Here is an 18,948-nt window from a genome sequence, read left to right as displayed (position 1 = left end):
CAGAAGAGGGGATGGCCAGCAGGAACAGGGAGGCGATTGATCTTCATGATCCTTGAGGTCCCTTCCAACCCGGGCCATTCTATGATTCTGTGATTACACTCACTGACAGAAATAACGGCAGCTGTACAGAAGCTGGATATATTTTGGGACAGTTCTTGTAACCAGCTGATTTTAAGACCTTGCCCAATTCGTGAGTCTTAATTGCATGTCAGAAGAAAGCTGGGAAAGTGGTTATTGCTCATTCTTTCTCATTTGCTGATTCTTTCTTTAGTGTTCCTTTTCCAAAGGAGATTCTGGTGATGGAAGCAGTTGAAGAAAGAACCAAAGCAGCTCTTGCCAAGAGTGCTTGAAGTCCCTGTGGAGAGTAGCAAAGAACTTGGGCTTCCTCTGGGATGCTCCCCACCATGTCTCAGGAAGGAGACCAACTGCTGTTCCACTTTCTGCTCTGTGTGTGGAAAGGTACGTCTGGGTTTCTTCTGCTTGTTTTTTCTTTCTTTTTCTGGCTTTGAAGGAGAAGGGGTGGAGCAAAGGGAGACCCACTGGTCATTTGTTACCTCAAGAACAGGATGGATTTTACATTCATTGTGAAAAACCTGGGCTAGTAGCATGGGCATGTTTCAGGCTGGACTCTTCTTTTGCTGCTTGGTTTCCTTTTGGCTACAGGGAGACAGCTGTCTAAAGGTGTGTTTTCAAACCCACTCTCCAAAACCATGTTTCATTGTTGCAGGTGGTTCAGTGTGCTCTTGCAGTGCAGATGCTGTAGTTTGCTGTAGAATCTGAATGGTTTCTGTTCCTAGGGGAGGACTGGGAGGAGGTAGTGAGAAGAGAATTCAATGCCTGAGGTGTATCTTAGTGAGAAATGTTGGCATGAGGTGCTGAAAGTCTTGAGCTGTCAAAGGCCAGTGATGCTCAGACTCCTTAACCTGCTGGAGCAGGGTGGAAGCAAGGAGTGGGCACTGCCGTCCCACAGGCTGCACTTGGTTCTGGTCTGCCAGGTCTGTGCTGGCCTGGATTTCTTCTGAGAAGTTTGTTGGAGCTGCTTGGAGTAGTGAAGGGTGGGGAAGAAGTGCTGCTCAAGAGCTAAGGCTCGGCTTGATCATTTTGGATGGATTTAACCATGGCATCTGAAGACATAGTTTCCATCAGAATGATCCCAGCATTGTGCAAGTGTCTCAGCTGAAGCCCCTGAGCAGATGTGTGAGAGCACCCTCCTACTCCAGATGAGCCATAGGAAAGCTGACTGTGCCCAGTAATTACAGCTTCTGCAGATTGAATGTGCTTCCAAGTGTTTTCCTTAGTGATCAATCATGTCCCAGCACTCTGATATTCCATCTCTGTCACAATCTGGAGCATCTCTGCAAACCTTGGATGCTCATTCCCACCAGAGTTTCTTCCTTTCTCTCTTTAGAATCAGTGTGGTGCAGTTCCCTGTGTTTGTGAGCAGCAGCCAGCAGGCTGCAAGAGATCCAATGGCAGCTTTCAGCACACAGAGGGATGTGATGGGGACAGACTGTCCTTACCGCCATGCATAAGTGAGTTTTTACCGTCCTCTCTCAAGAAGTATGAAAGAATAGAGTTTGAATGATACTTGTGAGCAGGTGCTGTGCTGTAGGGGATGTCAGGTAACCATTAATTTGGGGGTGCAGGAAGGAGCAGTGAAAGTGATGTATTAGTTTGTGTTTTGGCTGTTAAAGAGGAGTTCCATTTCTGGAAGCAAAACTATGGGCTAAGATGGAAAACAGAAGGGAGAAGGCTGATACCTGGATAGTGGGCTGAGCTTTGGTGACTGCAGCCATTTGCAGTAGAAGTTTTGCTGTTTTGCACAGTGGGGTTCAGAATGGGAGCTGATGATGAATGGGAGCTGCTCGAGGGACAGACTTCCATGTACAAGTTCCAGTGCCTCAATGACTTTCTTGTAGCGAGGAACCCCAAACTGAACATAAGACTTGAGGCGCAGCCTCCCCAGTGTTGAGTCCAAGGGGATGATTACCTCTCTGCTCCTGCTGGCCACACTATTTCTTAGACAGGCCAGGATGCCGTGGGCCTTCTTGGCCACCTGGGCACACTGTTGGCTCATGTTCAGCTGAGCATCGACCAACAGCCCCAGGTCCATTTCCTCTGCACAGTCCTGCAGCCACTCAGCCCCAAGCCTATAGCGCTGCATGGGGTTATTGTGGCCAAAGTGCAGGACCTGGCACTTGGCCTGGGTGTACCACATCCCATTCACCTCAGCCCAGTGAGGTTGATCCAGCTTATCTAGATCCCTCTGAAGGGGCCTCCCTTCCCTCAGGCAGATCAACACCACCTCCCAGTCAAAAGACAAAAAGAGAAGAAAGCAGAAATGAAGAAGGCTTCTCTGAGAGCTGCCCCTGCACCTGCAGAGGTGAGTCCTTGTTATGGACAGACACAGCTCTTGTTGTCAGGGCCTCCATCTGTCAGACATGAATGAGACTGTAAAATCCTAAGGGAAGTGGCGTCCTGTTTCTGCACTTGCTTTGTTTCTTTGCAGTGTTTGAAGTGTTACACAAAATGAAGGATAAATCTCTAAAGCAGGTGGTCAGGATGCTGGCATGATGATGTTACTTATGTAATTAGTGCTATTATTTTGTAGTATGTTAGCAGTTTGCTAATAAACAAAAAACAAGGGGGGGTTGGAGGGGTCGGTAACAGAGGAAGGGGTCCTGGTAACAGAGGATGCTGAGAAGGCGGAAATACTGTATGCTTTCTTTGCTTCTGTCTTTAGTGAAAAGGCATTCCCTGAGGAATCCCAGAACCTGGAGGTTAATGAGAGAGTCTGGGGAATGGGAGATTTCCCTTTAGTCAGGGAAGAGGTGGTCCGTGAGTGCCTAGGAAACATTAAGGTCCATAAATCCATGGGACCTGATGGGGTGCATCCACGGGTGCTGAGAGAGCTGGTGGAGGTCATTGCTGAGCCGCTCTCTGTAGTCATTCAGAAGCCTTGGAAACTGGGGAGGTGTCTGAAGACTGGAGGATGACCAGTGTCACTCCGGTCTTTAAAAAATGGCAAGAAGGAGGACCCAGGTAACTATAGGCCAGTCAGCCTCACCTCTGTCCCAGGGAATGTGATGGAACAGCTTGTGCTGGATGCCATCTCCAGAGAACTGGGAGTAAAGCAGGTTATCAGGAGTACTCAGCATGGGTTCACCAAGGGGAGGTCGTGCTTGACCAACCTGGTGGCCTTTTATGAAGATGTCACTGGCTGGGTGGATAGGGGGAGAGTGGCAGATGTAGTCTACCTTGATTTCAGAAAGGCTTTTGATATTGTCCCCCATGACATCCTTATAACAAAGCTGAGGAAGCATGGAATAGATGAGTGTACAGTGAATTGGGTCAAGAACTGTCTGACTGGCAGAGTGCAGAGGGTTGTCGTTGGCGGTGCTGAGAGGGGATTTGATCCAGGTTTATAAATACCTGAGGTGTGGGGGCCATAGTGGCACGGCTGGTCTCTTTTCAGTAGTGCGTGGGGACAGGACTAGGGGTAATGGGGTGAAACTTCTGCATAGGAAGTTCCGCACAAATGTGTGCAAGAACCTCTTTACAGTGAAGGTGACGGAGCACTGGAACAGGCTTCCCAGGGAGGTGGTGGAGTCTCCTTCTCTGGAGATATTCAAGACACGCCTGGACACCTACCTGTGCAACGTGGTGTAGGGAACCTGCCATGGCAGGGGGGTTGGACTCCATGATCACTAGAGGTCCCTTCCAACCCCTACAATTCTGTGATTCTGTTGGAAGGTGGGAATGCAAGAGAGAATATTGCGAGCAAAAGCTGTGGAGCGAGATAAATGGCATGAGAAAGCAAAGCTGAGAACTAAGGAAAGCTCCAGAAGAGAAAACAAAGTCCAGTAGGGCATATTTAGAGACAGGTGAAGCATCCATGAGTGCACTGAGGAGTACTAGGGTGCTCTGGAATGTCTCTTGGGCTCCCTACAGCACACATACTTGCTCTGGGGCATGTCTGGATGTCTGTAGAGCTAATTGTGGGGCCCTGAGAAACGTCTGGGGCACATTAGGGGGCACTGGCTTCCATGTGAGTGTTCCCAGGTTCCCAGAAGTCAACAGGGAAGCCTTTGGAGACCCCTTGGGAAGACTCAGTGGGGCCCTAGAGTGATGTAGCAGCTTGTGTTGGTTGCATCTGCTTGGCAGGGAAGCGATTTCCCTGGTGAGAGCTGAGTGACTGGAAGGTGATTTCCTTGGTTTAATTAATTTAATTACCTGGATTATAATTAAATAACACTGTTCAGCGTTCATTAAAGATTTCTTTTTTTTCCAAAGTACTTCAGTTGTGCAGCTGTAGCAGCTTTGCTAAGATATATCGAGTTTATTCAAAATTCCAGTGATGCTCCTAAAGCACTTGAAGTGCATTTGAGGGGGGGAGTGACAAAACAGCTCTGAGAGACACATCATCAGATCAGAACATTGGAACGGTAACTAATAGCAGAGATTCTGATAAGAATATTGAAGTTTTCAAATTACCTTTTCTTAAAGTTGTATTTCACCAAGTTTCATCAATGTGCACACTGAAGAGCTGACTTGTTATCTTTCTTTTTATAAAAAATCATGTGTTACAATTGAGAGCAGAAGTTATAGGATGGAACATTCTCCAAGTAAAGTGCAAAAGACATTTCTTCATAGTTCCAATTAATGTCTTATGTTTTGTTCAGACTCACTAAATGATGTATTTCAGGGTACATCATGTGGGAATATAAGAAGACTATTCAGAGCAGGAGCTGCAGAGCAAGATGAACGACATGAGAAGGTAAGGCTGGGAACCAAGGACACAGCTTTTGTGTCACTCAGCCACCTGTGGCAGAGGTCAGGATTTCTGCAGGGATGGGAAATCATCCCATCACTTAGTGCCTTACAAGGAGCTGAGAAGCTTTTCTTGCTCAAGTCCTGCTTCCAAGCTTAACCACCTACAATGAAGTAGATGTCACTTTGCTGGTGTCCTTCAATTCCGTGTCTGCATTTTCCCAAAATCAGGAGGTAACCAGCTGCAGTGAAGTGAGCGATTTCAGTGCCTGTTTCTGATGGTGGCAATGAGTTCAGAGGTCACAATTAACTGACGATTCCTGTTTCCATTCTGACAAAGTCTGTAGTTGCAGCTGACTTCCTGAGGCTGCCATACGTGGTGGTGATGCAGCCTTGGGCTTCTTGGGGATTTGCATGACTCCCACCTTTCCTTTCTGTGTCTTGCAGGTCAGCTGGTGCTGGAAGCAGCCGGTATCTGAGTAGGAATGAAGGTGAGTGCAGGAGCAGCTGCTGAGGGGAGGAAGGAAGTCCATGCTAATGAGCTCTGGAGCATCTGCGGGTCTGGTACCAGAGGAGGCAGCAGTGATGCTGGAGGGCACGTGGTGAGTGCGTGGACAGGGTGGCACAAACGTGTGCGTGTGCTGAGGAGTTGGGTTGCACACAGGTGTACACAAAGGGGTGTTTGTGGAAGGTGTAGGCACGTACGTGTTCCCAGGGGTGGTTTGCACACGTCTGTGAATACAAAGGAGGGCACACGATGCGGTGTGTGCATGGAGGTGTGCAAAGCAGGCAGGGTGGCACACGGGTGTGCATGTGCACATGGATAGGGGAAGGCTGGGGTTACAGGTTGACCTGTGCTGAGGTGAGTGGGGGCTCACGGTGTTGCTCAGTGGTAGATTTGTTTACACTGAGTGCTAACAGGAAACTCGCACACCCTTTTTGTTTCAGCTGTGCCAGCGCTGTGATCCCTTGCTGCTGGGATGTGCTGTTGGAAGGATGGTGTGCATGCCGAGCTCCCATCACTTCCAAGCCCTACAATTCTGTGATTCTGTGAATCAAGTGTAGAGCAAAAGGGATGTTTGGGCCAGGTGACTGTAAGAAGGCTGGCTGCTTTGGATGGTGGCAGCTGATGGAAACAGGTGCTCTGGGGACCGTTCAGCTTTTAACAGAAGACAGGGGTCCTGCAGGAAGAACGACGAGGTTCTCAAAAGGCTTCAGACGTGCACACAGAGTACATCTGTCCTGCCGTGCCGTCTCTGCTTCTTTTTGATGAAAGCATTTTCATGACCACTTGTTGTGGCTGTTGCTTGTAGAAGGAGGAATGTTAGGTGCAGTTCTCACTGAGAACTTCTGCTAGGATTTCTGTGTAATTTGAATCATGAGTGTTAGCACAGTGAGTTGAAGGAGGGCCCCGGAAGCAAATTTGTTGCTGTTGAAGCACTGTGTGATGAGCAGGTGCGTGGTAAGACGTGCTGGCAGATGTTGAAGCCACTTTAAGATTGAGGTGAGAAGGAAAGGCGATGAAGGAGCTGATGGCAAAGAGCTTCCTTAGGAGGCTTGGTGCTTGCATGGGATTGTATCCGATCAACTTCTTGTGTGCTGGTGTCCATCTGTGGTTTGTGGAGCAGTTTTCATTCCAGGGTCTGTCTGGTAGGACTGTAGCTTGGGCCAGGCCAGGGCAAATCCAGTGTGCTTTACTCTCGTTCTTAGTGCTTGTTTTTGCTCAGGTGTCAATCCTCACAGAGCAAGGCCTGAGGGTGGGGTTTGCGGAGAAAGAGGACATGCAGGCCTTGTGTGACACCCACGGAGCTGCAGCGAGGCTGCATTGGTGTAAAACAAGGGAAATGCACAGAGATCTGAAGGTGGGTTTTGGGCTCGACTTATGCCAGAGGGGATGTGCGTGCTCCTTTACAATGTGCGTTTTCTGCCTACTGTATGGCAGGTGGGCTTGGAAAGTTGTTTCCGTGTTTCTGTTGTTGGGAGAAGCAGATATCAACTCTTCTCTCTATTGAAAGATTTAACAAAAGAGCCTCTCCTTGCTTCTTAGTGTATGAATCACAGAATCATAGAATCACCAGGGTTGGGAAAGACCTAAAAGAACAGTCCAACCGTTCTCTTATTACCAATAGCTCCCAATAAACCACGTCCTTCAACACAACCTCCAGTCATTCCTTGAACACCCCCAGGTGGGATGGCTCCACCACCTCCCTGGGCAGTCCATTCCAGTGCCTGGCCACCCTTTCTGAGAAGTAATATTTCCTAATGTCCAGCCTGAACCTCTCCTGCCGCAGCTTGAAACCATTCCCTCTAGTTCTATCAGTAATGACATGAGAGAAGAGGCCGACCCCCAGCTCACTGCAACCTCCCTTCAGGAAGTTCTAGAGAGCAATGAGGTCTCCCTTGAGCCACCTCTTCTCCAGGCTGGACATTCCCAGCTCCCGCAGCCTCTTCTCATATGGCTCCATTGTGCTCCAGACCCCTCACCAGCTTTGTTGCCCTTCTTTGAACACGTTCCAATGCCTCAGTGTTTTTTTTGCAGTGAGGGGCCACAAACTGGAAACAGAATTCGAGTTGTGGCATCACCAGTGCTGAGTACAGGGGGACAATCGCCTCTCTGCTCCTGCTGGCATCAGTGTTTCTGATACATACATTCTCATGTATGTAAGTGTCACATGTGTGACATCCTTTTTGATGGAGTTCTGTGACGGGAGTTCAGTGGATTTGAGAGCTGACTTGAAGCCTGTGGGCATCACCCAGGAGTTGGGGTGAGAGGATGAGGCGTAGAAACAGGAACCTCTTTGGTCGTTATTAACTCCCAACTTTTTGGTCAGGAATCTCTGTGTGTTTTTTTATCATGTAAAGAACAGAGTCATTGTGCAGCTTGTGAATGAATTGATTCACGCCTGCTGATTGGTGCTGTTCTCTACAGGGAGCTGCAGTGGAAATGGACACTTGTGGTCCACTGTCTGCCCCCCTCCCGCATGCCCAGATCAGCCAAGTTGTCAAGGCCTGGCTCTTGGTTGGTGAATTGTGCCAAGGTCAGAGAGTTGGATTTTCTGGGCTTTGAGACACGTCTTCCAGATGCACGTTGTGTTATTTCTGATGTGTTGACCTGTTGAGGTCCAGCCCCAAATGAGGATTCAAGTACTACCACCGCAGGAATGGTTTAGATTGGAATTGGAATGCAGAAGGCTGAAGCCAGCAGGAGCAGGGAATCCATCATCCAAGGGCTTGGTGCAGCTCTTCTTTGCTCAGTTGTGGAAGCATCGTAAAGTTGCTGGGCGGACAGGCATCACGTAGCCTGAGACTCAGCATGACTTGCAGCAAGTGGATGGGACAGTTGTGCTGTGTGTGTTATTCCATGACTGTCTTAGCCCTGCTCACTGACCTGCTCTTTCTCTCTCCTCTCCTCGCCCTCCACCCACTGCCTCGGTGCAGCTTTTGCTCTCATTTCATCCGAGCAAAGCGACAAGGAACTGCTGCAGATAGCTTGAGGTGATCTCACTGCCAGGTACGTGCCATGTTTGTCCCCCCCGCATGGTTTTGCAGGCCGTGTGGCACCGTGTTTAGTAACACAGCCTCATGCAGCTTTGATGTGACCCTGGTCACGGATGGGTTTCTCCACTGCCCTGCAGCTCAGCCCTCAGAAGGGCTGTCTCTCAGAATGGCCGCCCTAGACCCCGTCCCCATCTCTGCTGCCCTCCCCGTCCCTTCAGCCGTTCCCGGTTCGGGCCGGGCGACACCGGGCAGGTGGGTGAGCGGAGCGGGGCAAGATGGCGGCAGGGAGTGGGGTGTGAGGGGCAGGGCGGGGCCTAACGGGGGCGGGGGGCGGGGCTAAGGGGAGGGGAGAGCGGGGATTGGTGGGAGAGGGAGCCAATAGGAGGTAGAGAGGAGTTGGGCACAGGGTGATGTTAACACCCCTTTGTGACGTCATAATGCCCCTTTGTGATGTCATAATGCTTCTTTGTTACATCATAATGCCCCTTTGTGACATCATAATGCCCCCTTTGTGACGTCATAATGTCCCTTTGTGACGTCATAATGCCCCTTTGTGACGTCATAATGTCCTTTTCTGATGTCATAATGCCGCTTTGTGATGTCATAATGCTCCTTTGTGACGTCATAAAGCTCCTTTGTAACGTCGTAATGCCCCTTTGTGACATCATATAGCTCCTTTGTGATGTCATAAAGCTCCTTTGTGACGTCATAATGCCCCTTTGTGACATCATAATGTCCTTTTGTGACGTCATGAAGATCCTTTGTGATGTCATAATGCTTCTTCGTGACGTCATAATGTCCCTTTGTGACATCATAATGCCCCTTTGTGACATCATAATGCCTTTTGTGACATCATAAAGCTCCTTTGTGACGTCATAATGCCCCTTTGTGACATCATAATGTCCTTTTCTGATATCATAATGCCCCTTTTTGATGTCATAATACCCCTTTGTGACATCACAAGGCTCTTTGTGACGTCATAAAGCTCCTTTGTGATGTCATAAAGCTCCTTTGTGATGTCATAATGCCCCTTTGTGACATCATAATGTTCTTTTGTGATGTTATAATGCCCCTTTGTGATGTCATAATGCTTCTTTGTTACATCATAGTGCCCCTTTGTGACGTCATAATGTCCTTTTCTGATATCATAATGCCCCTTTTTGACATCATAATGCCCCTTTTTAAAGTCATAATGCCCCTTTGTGACGTCATAATGCTTATTTGTGACGTCATAATGCCCCTTTGTGACATCATATCACCCCTTTGTGATGTCATACTGCCCCATATGAAGTCCAGACAGAGTCAAAACTTATGGACCTGCACGAGGATCACTTTCAAGACAGTGGCTCTGTTGCTTCAAGCCTATTTGCTTCGTCCTGCCGCCACTCTACTACCAAATATCAACAACCTCTTTCATGATTGAACTTGCAAACATTTCACACTAACCCTTGTGTTTCTATGACTTCCTAGGTGATTTGAGCCCTTGTCAACCCCAATGATCCAGACCAAGTAGTGATGTGCAGTGTGTTTCCATCAATGGAGAGTTCTTATTAAGCACAAATCGCTGCAATTCGGATGACAGCCTTCCACATGGTAACAGTGATGGACACAAGGGGCTCATCCACGTTCATGCTCTCATATCTCCTGGCTCTGCTGAAGCTCCTGACCTGAGCCTGCCAGACACCACAGTCACCTGCCTGGATTGTGACCCAGCGCCTTTCCAGTGCTGCCCATCCCAAGCACAGCCCGAGTGCCCCAGCAGCAGCACCACCATGCAGGAGCAGGGCAGCATCAGTGAGGTGAAGCTGAGCATCTCAGATGGGGACTTAGAGTCAGGCTGCCAGTCCCAGGCACCAGGCAGCAGCACCAGCTCTGAGCCACTCTCATCTTGACAAGAGGAGTCCCATCTTCACCCTTGACCTCTCAAGCCCTCCTGTCTTTTATTGAATAAAGTCACTCTCATGCTCAATCATCGCCTCGACTGCATTCTGAGTCTTCATTCACAGGGATTGGGATGAATGCAACAAACAGCAAGGCAGCTCAGCTTGCAATGCTATGGCTGTGGGGTTCGTGCAGGCAGAGCTCTGGGTTCCCATTTTGCATGGCTTTGGGATGTCTGCAGCAAGATCTCTACCATTTTGTATGGCAGCAAATAATCTCTAGCATCCAGGTTGCTGCTCATGATAATCCCATTCTTCCTGGCTGTCGCTTTGTGATACCTTTTAAAGCCTTCTGATACTCTTTGATGCCTTGGCTGCTCCCTAACACCTCTGTCCTCCTGCCATGTTGACTCATGTCTCCCACTTTGAAGCTGGCTTTGCAGATCATCTCCAGCCCTGTCATCATCACGCTGCAGCAGGAGGTGCTCACCTGGCCCAATGTCTGGCAGTACTGCTTGTTCTGCAGATGAGCAGCTGCCTCCTCATCTCTTCAGCTACAGTAGTTTTTCTCAAGGCAGTTAGATGCAGTCACGCTCCTCTGGATTTGGTGTGTTAAATCCATGCTGCATGGCAGCAGTCAGTGCAATACAAAGGTGTTCTGTGTGCCACAGCATTTCTCCAGGGGCTGCCAAAGGTAGAAGCACAACACAGCACCATCCTTCTGACAGTAATGTCTGTGAGTGTTAGACATGTGAGCACTGCATCATCCCCAGCGTGTCAGTGCTTTTCCACACCAACCTGACTCTCACACTCTGCACTGAATGTAACTCTGCTCTTGTGGAGACAAATGCTTTCTGTCACATCCTCCATCCCTGCAACCATTTGCCGGTAGGCAGCTCTTGCAGAAGAATCAAGCAGCAGAACCTTTTGCTCACCCTACAGCATGCAAATGCTATGAAAGCAGAAATAACCTGGCGTGCTCTGGGTCTGCAAGGCTGCACAGATGGGAGAGGTAGATTGTGTTTTTGCAGTGGAAGTTTCCAGTATTTTCAGTACATAGTGTAGGCCCTAACTGAATGTATAACCCTCTTGTAAAACAGCTGTATAAGTAGTTTTTCCACCAAGAAAGTTGCTGAACAGAGTTAAGTTCAGACTGGGGGCATTCTGACATGGGTAGAATTGAGACAAGCACAAGATAAATACACAGGGTGGGTAGAGCCCAGCACAGCACAGAATGAATGTACTGACTTTTGGAAACATTGCCCTTCTCTCTCCGCAGAAAAGTACAAGGCAAACCTAAAAACAAGAGGTTGGTAATTGACCATATATGGAAATGAATCCTAGCAACAGTCTCGAGGAGTCTGTGAGCCTGAGATGCTCAACCAATGAGAGCCATGAGAGCATCACCTGCATTGGGTTTAGGGCATAGAACAGAATTAATGTCACTGACTGGTGTGCAATTTCTCCCTTGCCAACAGGGGATGTGCGCGCAGTATTGCAGTAATGAATAAGCACTGCTGCTATCGCTGCCAGCTTTGCCTAACTAGAAATCTTTGTCTTTGAGAGTTTCTCACACAAGGGGAGAGGGTAAGAAAGTAAAGAGGCACAGAAAACTAAGGGAAACTGCTCTTCTTTATCTTATCTATAAAAATTGATACAATTGATGCTGTCGTGCATTTTTTTTTAATTATTTTTTTTTTTTTTTTGCCAGTGTCAGTTAGATTGTTTTAAAATATCCACACACCAAAATCTGACTACCAAGCAAATTTAATGAAAATGAAATGAATGTGAGTTAGCGGAAAGCACAAGGCCATATTATATCAGGCTCTAGCTAATTTACAGGCAGTCACTGCACGAAGAGGTAGATCTGAGTTGCACATTATATGATTCCCACAAAGATTAATGAAATCTGAAGCTTTCAATATATTTCCCCTATAATCAAAAGAGAACGGATCCCCAGGGTCTGTCCCGCAGACGTCCTTTCCGTGGTCTCTGCTGCCACCTGCTGGCCAATACACGGAACTGCCACTGTTGGGCGTTTGGTGCCGCAGGAAGCACAACGCAGATCTGAGTTCTGACCGGTCTACGCAGCAAATCCGCCAATCTTTATTGTGATAAGCCCTCCACATGGCATTGCACACGCACTCGAACACGCAACAGGCATAGATTTCTCCTAACTCCTCGAGGAGCAGGCAAGCAGAACAACTGAGCGCAGCACTGCTTGTGATTGGGCCACCCCCATCATAGAGATGTGTGTTAGATCTTTTACCCACCCCTGGCATTTTTGGCTACAAGGGCACACTGCTGGCTCATGGTCAATCTGTCGTCCACCAGGACGCCCAGGTCCCTCTCAGCAGAGCTCCTCTCCAGCAGCTCTTCTTTCTGCTTACACAAGGAAGATAGTCTTGTCAATGCAGAGAAATGAATCACAGAATCACAGAATGACCCGGGTTGGAAGGGACCCCAAGGATCATGAAGCTCCAGCCCCCCTGCCTGGAAGGGCCACCAAACTTCCATGTTTACTAATGAAATAAATGAAATAAATGACAAAATTTCCTTTCAGAGAGTTGCATTCACACCTTGACTTAGGTTTGTACAGCTTGGGCATTTGGTCAGACGTGTACTGAAGTCAGGTTTTTCTTTGATTGAGAAAGCATTGAACTAGTTCCTCATTGATGTACAGTTCCTTAGAAATGGAGTAGTCCCCACTTCAGACTAGCTCCTACTGGATCCCATTTCCTGAGAGTCCCCCAAGAAATTCTGGAGGAATCAGTTTGCTTTCTAATCTACCAACTGTCTGATACTTTCAACACCTTGAATAAATTGCCAGTTGCTGACTTGTTTCTTTTTGTAAATCTGTTGATGCACGCACAAAAAATGGATCAGAGCACGGGGTCTTATCTGGAGATGGGAAAACAATTGGATAAACAGAAAATTGTTATTTGCAAGTTTTGCAGATCTGTAAGTGGCTTTTCAAGAGATTGTACCACTTCTGCACATTGATTGTCTGACAGTTTCCCTATGATTTTACTTAAAAATGAAGAAGCAATGAAAAGCTCTGTGCTCTGTGGGTGTGCATGGCTGGCTCTGCCCTTCTCATAGAGGAGAAAATCAACATTTTCACCCCTGGTTCCTACACTTAGATAAAATCCCCTCCACTTACCTGCAATTTTCCTATGTGTGGAAACAGCCTGACCTCAGATGGGGTGAAGCAGCTTCTATTTGTCCTTTCTCATTATTGAGGAAATAATCTGTATTCTTGGTATCACATCATTCACATGAATACTGTGTCTGAACTCCACTTGTACCTGCCAAAGATCCTGCTACCTTCTCAGCTCAGTGAAGATTTGGCCTGCTATCTGCCCTGAATTGTAATGCCAAGTATTGGCTTTTATTTAGTTTTTCCAGCAACGTTTTGTTACATTGAAGCCTGCTTTTCTATTTTAACTATCACCACCACTTTGCTGTGATCAGTGGAGATGAAAGTTTATCCTGTGGATATATTATGCCTTGAGGAAACAAATGACTCCCTGACACTCAACCATCTCTCATTTTCAATATCCTTAAACAATTCTCTCACTGACTTCCTGCTGTTCATCTTCATGGCATCTCGCTCAAGCTGAAACCCATCAGAAATTCAAAAAGGTGCCACTTATCCTAAAGACCGGGAGGTGGGAGCTGATTTTACAGTTCAGTGTGAAAGAACATGAATGAGAGGAAGCAAGTCTTGAGAAACAACTTCACCAGCTGGAGTCAAACAGGCACATCTGGAAAGGACTGTCAGATGCAGCTTTTTCACTTATCAATTCAGATCCAAGCATGACATTCAGAAGACAAACGCAAAGTGATGCTGAGGGAAATAGAGAACTGTGGTAGAGGTCATGAAATACTGAGACAAACACAGGGTTTAAAAAGAGATTTTCAATAAAAGAACTACATAATTTCAAGTTGTATATTTTTCTCAGGTTGTATTACATGTCTAATGTCTGGACTGTGGCAGCAAAGAGGCTGCAGTGTTGTTCTCTGTAGGAAGAGGCCAGTAGTTGCCCCATGTCAGACAGAACCATTTCAAGTGCTGGCCAAAGCTGAGTCAAGGAGTGATGCTGCTGGCACTTCTGTGATAACTTTGTTAAGGAAGGTTCAAACCACTGCATAGCATATGTGAGAGCTATGAGCAAGAATGATGTGAGACAAACAGCCCTGCAGTCACCAAGGTCAGTGAAGAAGGAGGAGAGGAGGCTTAGTGGACATGGTGGTGATGGACTGATGATTGGGCTGGATGATCTAAGTGGTCTTTTCCAGCTCTCATGATTCTATCATTCTGTGACAGGTGATGTTAGTTTTGTTGACAGGTTCAGCAAGGTGAACTGGGACCAGAGGTACATCCCAAAACCTTTGAGTTGCTGGACTGGAGATAATCTTCCCAAAATAACTAATGAAAATAGTAGAACCATAAAAGGAATTTCTTTATCACTACGAGAAAAAGGGAGGGATCCTTTGGCTAATGAAGGCCTGATTTGGCAAAGCCAGAGACAATTTGCTTTGCACCACATTTATTTGACTTTCCAGAATGGTGTACTTACTTTCCAGGTATTTCTAAACAGTGATTTTTTATTTACAAACATGGCTAACAGCAGGTTAAAAATTCTTTCTTTTCTTTGTTTCCTTTCTGCTAAGAATGAATGAATTTAATGTGGTCTTTTTCGTGCTTCCTTCTTTACGAAGGAGACAGCTGCTGCATCATGGCAAACAAACATTCAGATGGTTTGGAGAACAAGTCCTTACACAGACTACAGTGTACAGCAATAAAGGGAACACACAGCAACATGCAAGTGTGTAGTCCAACCACTGACTCATCCCCACCACACCCACTAAATCATGTCCCTCAGTGCTATATCAGGGACTGCACCACTTCCCTGGGCAGCCTGTTCCAAAGCATTGCAACCCCATCTGGGAATCATTTTTTCCTAATACTGAACCTCTCCTGGCACAACTTAAGGACATTACCTCTGGTTCTACGACTATCAAAAAGAGAATTCAGTAGATATAAACAGAAACTTATCCACCTGATATCTGATAACAGACACTGGGGTCCTGTTTCCTTTCTGTTAACCTAATCCATGGCAATGAAAATTGGCACTAAAAATCTTCAGCTACAGGACAAGAGGTAATGGCCTCAAGTTGCACTAGGGGAGTTTCAGGTTGGATAGTAGAATAAATTTCTTCTCATCAAGAGTAGCAGTGCACTGGAACAGGTTGCCCAGTGTGATAAAGTGTTTGCTCATTAAGACCAGGATGTGGTCTTAGGAAAATTGATGATCATTATGGTCCTTTTCAACCCAGGCCATTCTGTGATTCTATGATATGCCTTGAATAGCTGAGACAATGCATCCTTTCTTGTTTCCCTCTCTGTGTTACACAGAGACAAGACTGATGGTGAACTGCCAGCACTGCTGAGCAGAGATGCAGCTTTAGTCTTCATTTGTGTGCATGCTTTTCTACAGGCCCACGCACTGCTAACATCACAGAAGATGAAAGTGGTTTTAATCAGAGCAGAAAACGTGGAGAAAAATATCACACTGTAGCCAATAAAGAAAAACTTTCAGTGATACTCAGTTCAGAAGGCATTCATTCTGGCCTCCTTTGTAGTTTGTTTCGTTTAGGCTCTTTTTGTTGTTATTACTGTTGTTCAGTTTTCTGCTAGAAAGAGACTAAATGAATGGAAATTGATTGGTGTATCTAAAGTTATGTACAGGGATAACAATAATAATAATAATTCTATAATCAGTGATTCCCATCTCACAGTAACCTTGAAGATAGAAATGTCAACATGGATGCATGGATACACCACTGTATAAACGAGCATTGCAGTCATTTCAACTTTTACCTGTTGAAATTCTTTTGTGGAGTAAAATTCAGAAGGCAAAATCAGCCCAGTCAAAGACATGTCCCTGTAAGGTAGTCTCGTAGAGAGAAGCATGCCGTACTTGTTATGAGAGAAGAGTTGACGTCTACACTTGAAATGCCTGCCAATTTAAGCAGGCAAATCGATACTCATGGTATTGTCTTGCTGCTCAGCTTTTTCTGACTCCGTATGTAGACCAGCCCTAGGCAGAGAGGTAGGGTACATTCTTATGTGCATCCCATAGTTTTAGATATAGTCTCAGTACAGCTTTTTGACAGAGCAAAGTAACTCCTCAAACAACTACCTCCCATTCTTTCAGTAGACTGCTGAAATCCCATTGAGCACATTGTCTTTCGCTGGCCCTGCACAAGGGATTCTCTGAGAAATTTCAGGCAAAAATGTTAATTCCCAACAATCTCTAGCTAAATTTAATATAAGGGTAAGACTTGTACGGCATATCTACAGAATCACAGAAGCGTTAAGGTTGGAAAAGAGCACTAAGATCATCTAATCCAACCATCCAACCATCACCACCATGCCTGCTAAATCTTGTCTGTTAGTGTCACAGGGAGCATGAGTTGAGATGGAGAAGACAGAAAGGGAGTAGACGTGTTCAGGGTATTCCTGCCACCCTTTCTAATGACACAGCTGTGCCATTGGCAGTCCCAACTTCATATATGCAAACCAAACAACTTAGCCAGTGTTTTCCTAGCCATACTGAAAAGAAGTCTTCAGTATTCACAGAATTAAAGAATCATTAAGGTTGGAAAAGACCTCAAAAGATCAAGTCCAACCATCAATCATATTGCCAAGGAATACTGTGTTAGTAAGACAGTTCAATACATACCATCTGTCTGTGGATTGCATCACAGGTGTCTGGATACAAAACCTACTGTGCCCTTACCCCATACCTTTCTGTTCCATTGCCTCCAGCAGTGGGTTCCTAAAATTTGCATTAGATATAATGTGAAAGCAGTATGATACTCAGCAAGTTGAACTTTGTAAAGCACCACAAGCATTAAAGGCATTCAGTAACCAGTAACTGCTGCTCCTGAGCATGGGCTCAGGTCCATTTTGATACTTAGGCTGGCTTTCGCAAAGGCTGAGGAAATTCTTTCCTTTACAAACAATTAGAGAAATCATGTGTGTATCCATGCACAGCCTGTTCTCCACCAAGGCAAAACGTAAGTCAATTGCTAGTACCACAAATCTTAGAAATGGCAGGCTTCCTCATCCTACAGTTTAATTCTCGGCAGTTTTGATAGATTTCTAAGGCAGAGGTAAATAATCTTGAAGAGTCTTTTAAGGTTATTGTGCCAGCATCAAACCACCCTCATTTAAATATACAAAGAAATCTAAGGTACAGTACTGAATGGGAAAGAAAGGAATTCAGCAATGACATTCAGCACAAGTTTGGAACTCATTCAGTCATGACCCCAGTGGAAGAGTTCAGACTAAATATCTCAATGAATTTCACTGTTTCTTGTTTAAGTAGTGATTACATGAGGGCAATAGGATTCTATGTCCCAACTGTTGGCTGAGTGATGCACTTGACTATTAATCTAGAGTTACAATGCAGGTTAATGCTGTTATCTTTACAGTTCCTGCGAGAGTTGGGGTCTGGGTCAGGTGTTTAAAAATGAAATGAAAAAAGAATTAAAAAAATATATTGAAAGCTTCAGATTTCCTTAATCTTTGTGGGAATCATATAATGTGCAACTCAAATCTACCTCTTTGTGCAGTGACTGCCTGTAAATTTGCTAGAGCCTAATATAATATGGCCTTGTGCTTTCCGCTAACTCACCTTCATTTCATTTTCATTAAATTTGCTTGGTAGTCAGATTTTGGTGTGTGGATATTTTAAAACAATCTAACTGACACTGGCAAAAAATTAAGAATAAAAAAAAAAAAAAAAAAAAGGAACGACAGCATCAATTGTATCAATTTTTATAGATAAGATAAAGAAGAGCAGTTTTCCTTAGTTTTCTGTGCCTCTTTACTTTCTTACCCTCTCCCCTTGTGTGAGAAACTCTCAAAGTCAAAGATTTCTAGTTAGGCAAAGATGGCAGCGATAGCAGCAGTGCTTATTCATTACTGCAATACTGCGCGCACATCTCCTGTTGGCAAGGGAGAAATTGCACACCAGTCAGTGACATTAATTCTGTTCTATGCCCTAAACCCAATGCAGGTGATGCTCTCATGGCTCTCATTGGTTGAGCATCTCAGGCTCACAGACTCCTCCAGACTGTTGCTAGGATTCATTTCCCCTGGAGAAATGCTGTGGCACACAGAACACCTTTGAATTGCACTGATTGCTGCCATGCAGCATGGATTTAACACACCAAATCCAGAGGAGCGTGACTGCATCTAACTGCCCTGAGAAAAACTACTGTAGCTGAAGAGATGAGGAGGCAGCTGCTCATCTGCAGAACAAGCTGTACTGCCAGACATTGGGCCAGGTGAGCACCTCCTGCTGCAGCGTGATGATGACAGGGCTGGAGATGATCTGCAAAGCCAGCTTCAAAGTGGGAGACATGAGTCAACATGGCAGGAGGACAGAGGTGTTAGGGAGCAGCCAAGGCATCAAAGAGTATCAAAAGGCTTTGAAAGGTATCACAAAGCGACAGCCAGGAAGACTGGGATTATCATGAGCAGCAACCTGGATGCTAGAGATTATTTGCTCCCATACAAAATGCTGCAGACATCCTAAAGCCAGGCAAAATGGGAACCCAGAGCTCTGCCTGCACGAACCCCACAGCCATAGCATTGCAAGCTGAGCTGCCTTGCTGTTTGTTGCATTCATCCCAATCCCTGTGAATGAAGACTCGGAATGCAGCCAAGGCGATGATTGAGCATGAGAGTGACTTTATTCAATAAAAGACAGGAGGACTTGAG

The 18,948-nt window shown here is 46.1% G+C and overlaps 1 long non-coding RNA gene across 1 annotated transcript; it reads left to right on the top strand.

Annotated features, from left to right (window-relative positions):
• The first annotated feature begins 1,432 nt into the window (after positions 1–1,432).
• LOC146755483 (uncharacterized) lies at positions 1,433–10,225 on the top strand. The gene is made up of 5 exons (XR_014938004.1): positions 1,433–1,532; positions 4,706–4,777; positions 5,218–5,372; positions 8,209–8,281; positions 9,739–10,225. It is a non-coding gene; the product is annotated as an uncharacterized LOC146755483 (long non-coding RNA).
• The last annotated feature ends 8,723 nt before the right edge of the window (positions 10,226–18,948 follow it).

Source organism: Coturnix japonica, chromosome 32 (genome assembly GCF_054131305.1).
Source record: "Coturnix japonica strain WE chromosome 32, WE-NBRP24, whole genome shotgun sequence".
Lineage (NCBI taxonomy): Eukaryota > Metazoa > Chordata > Aves > Galliformes > Phasianidae > Coturnix > Coturnix japonica.
Note: the sequence above shows the minus strand (reverse complement) of the source record. Positions and strands in the feature narration are given on the sequence as shown.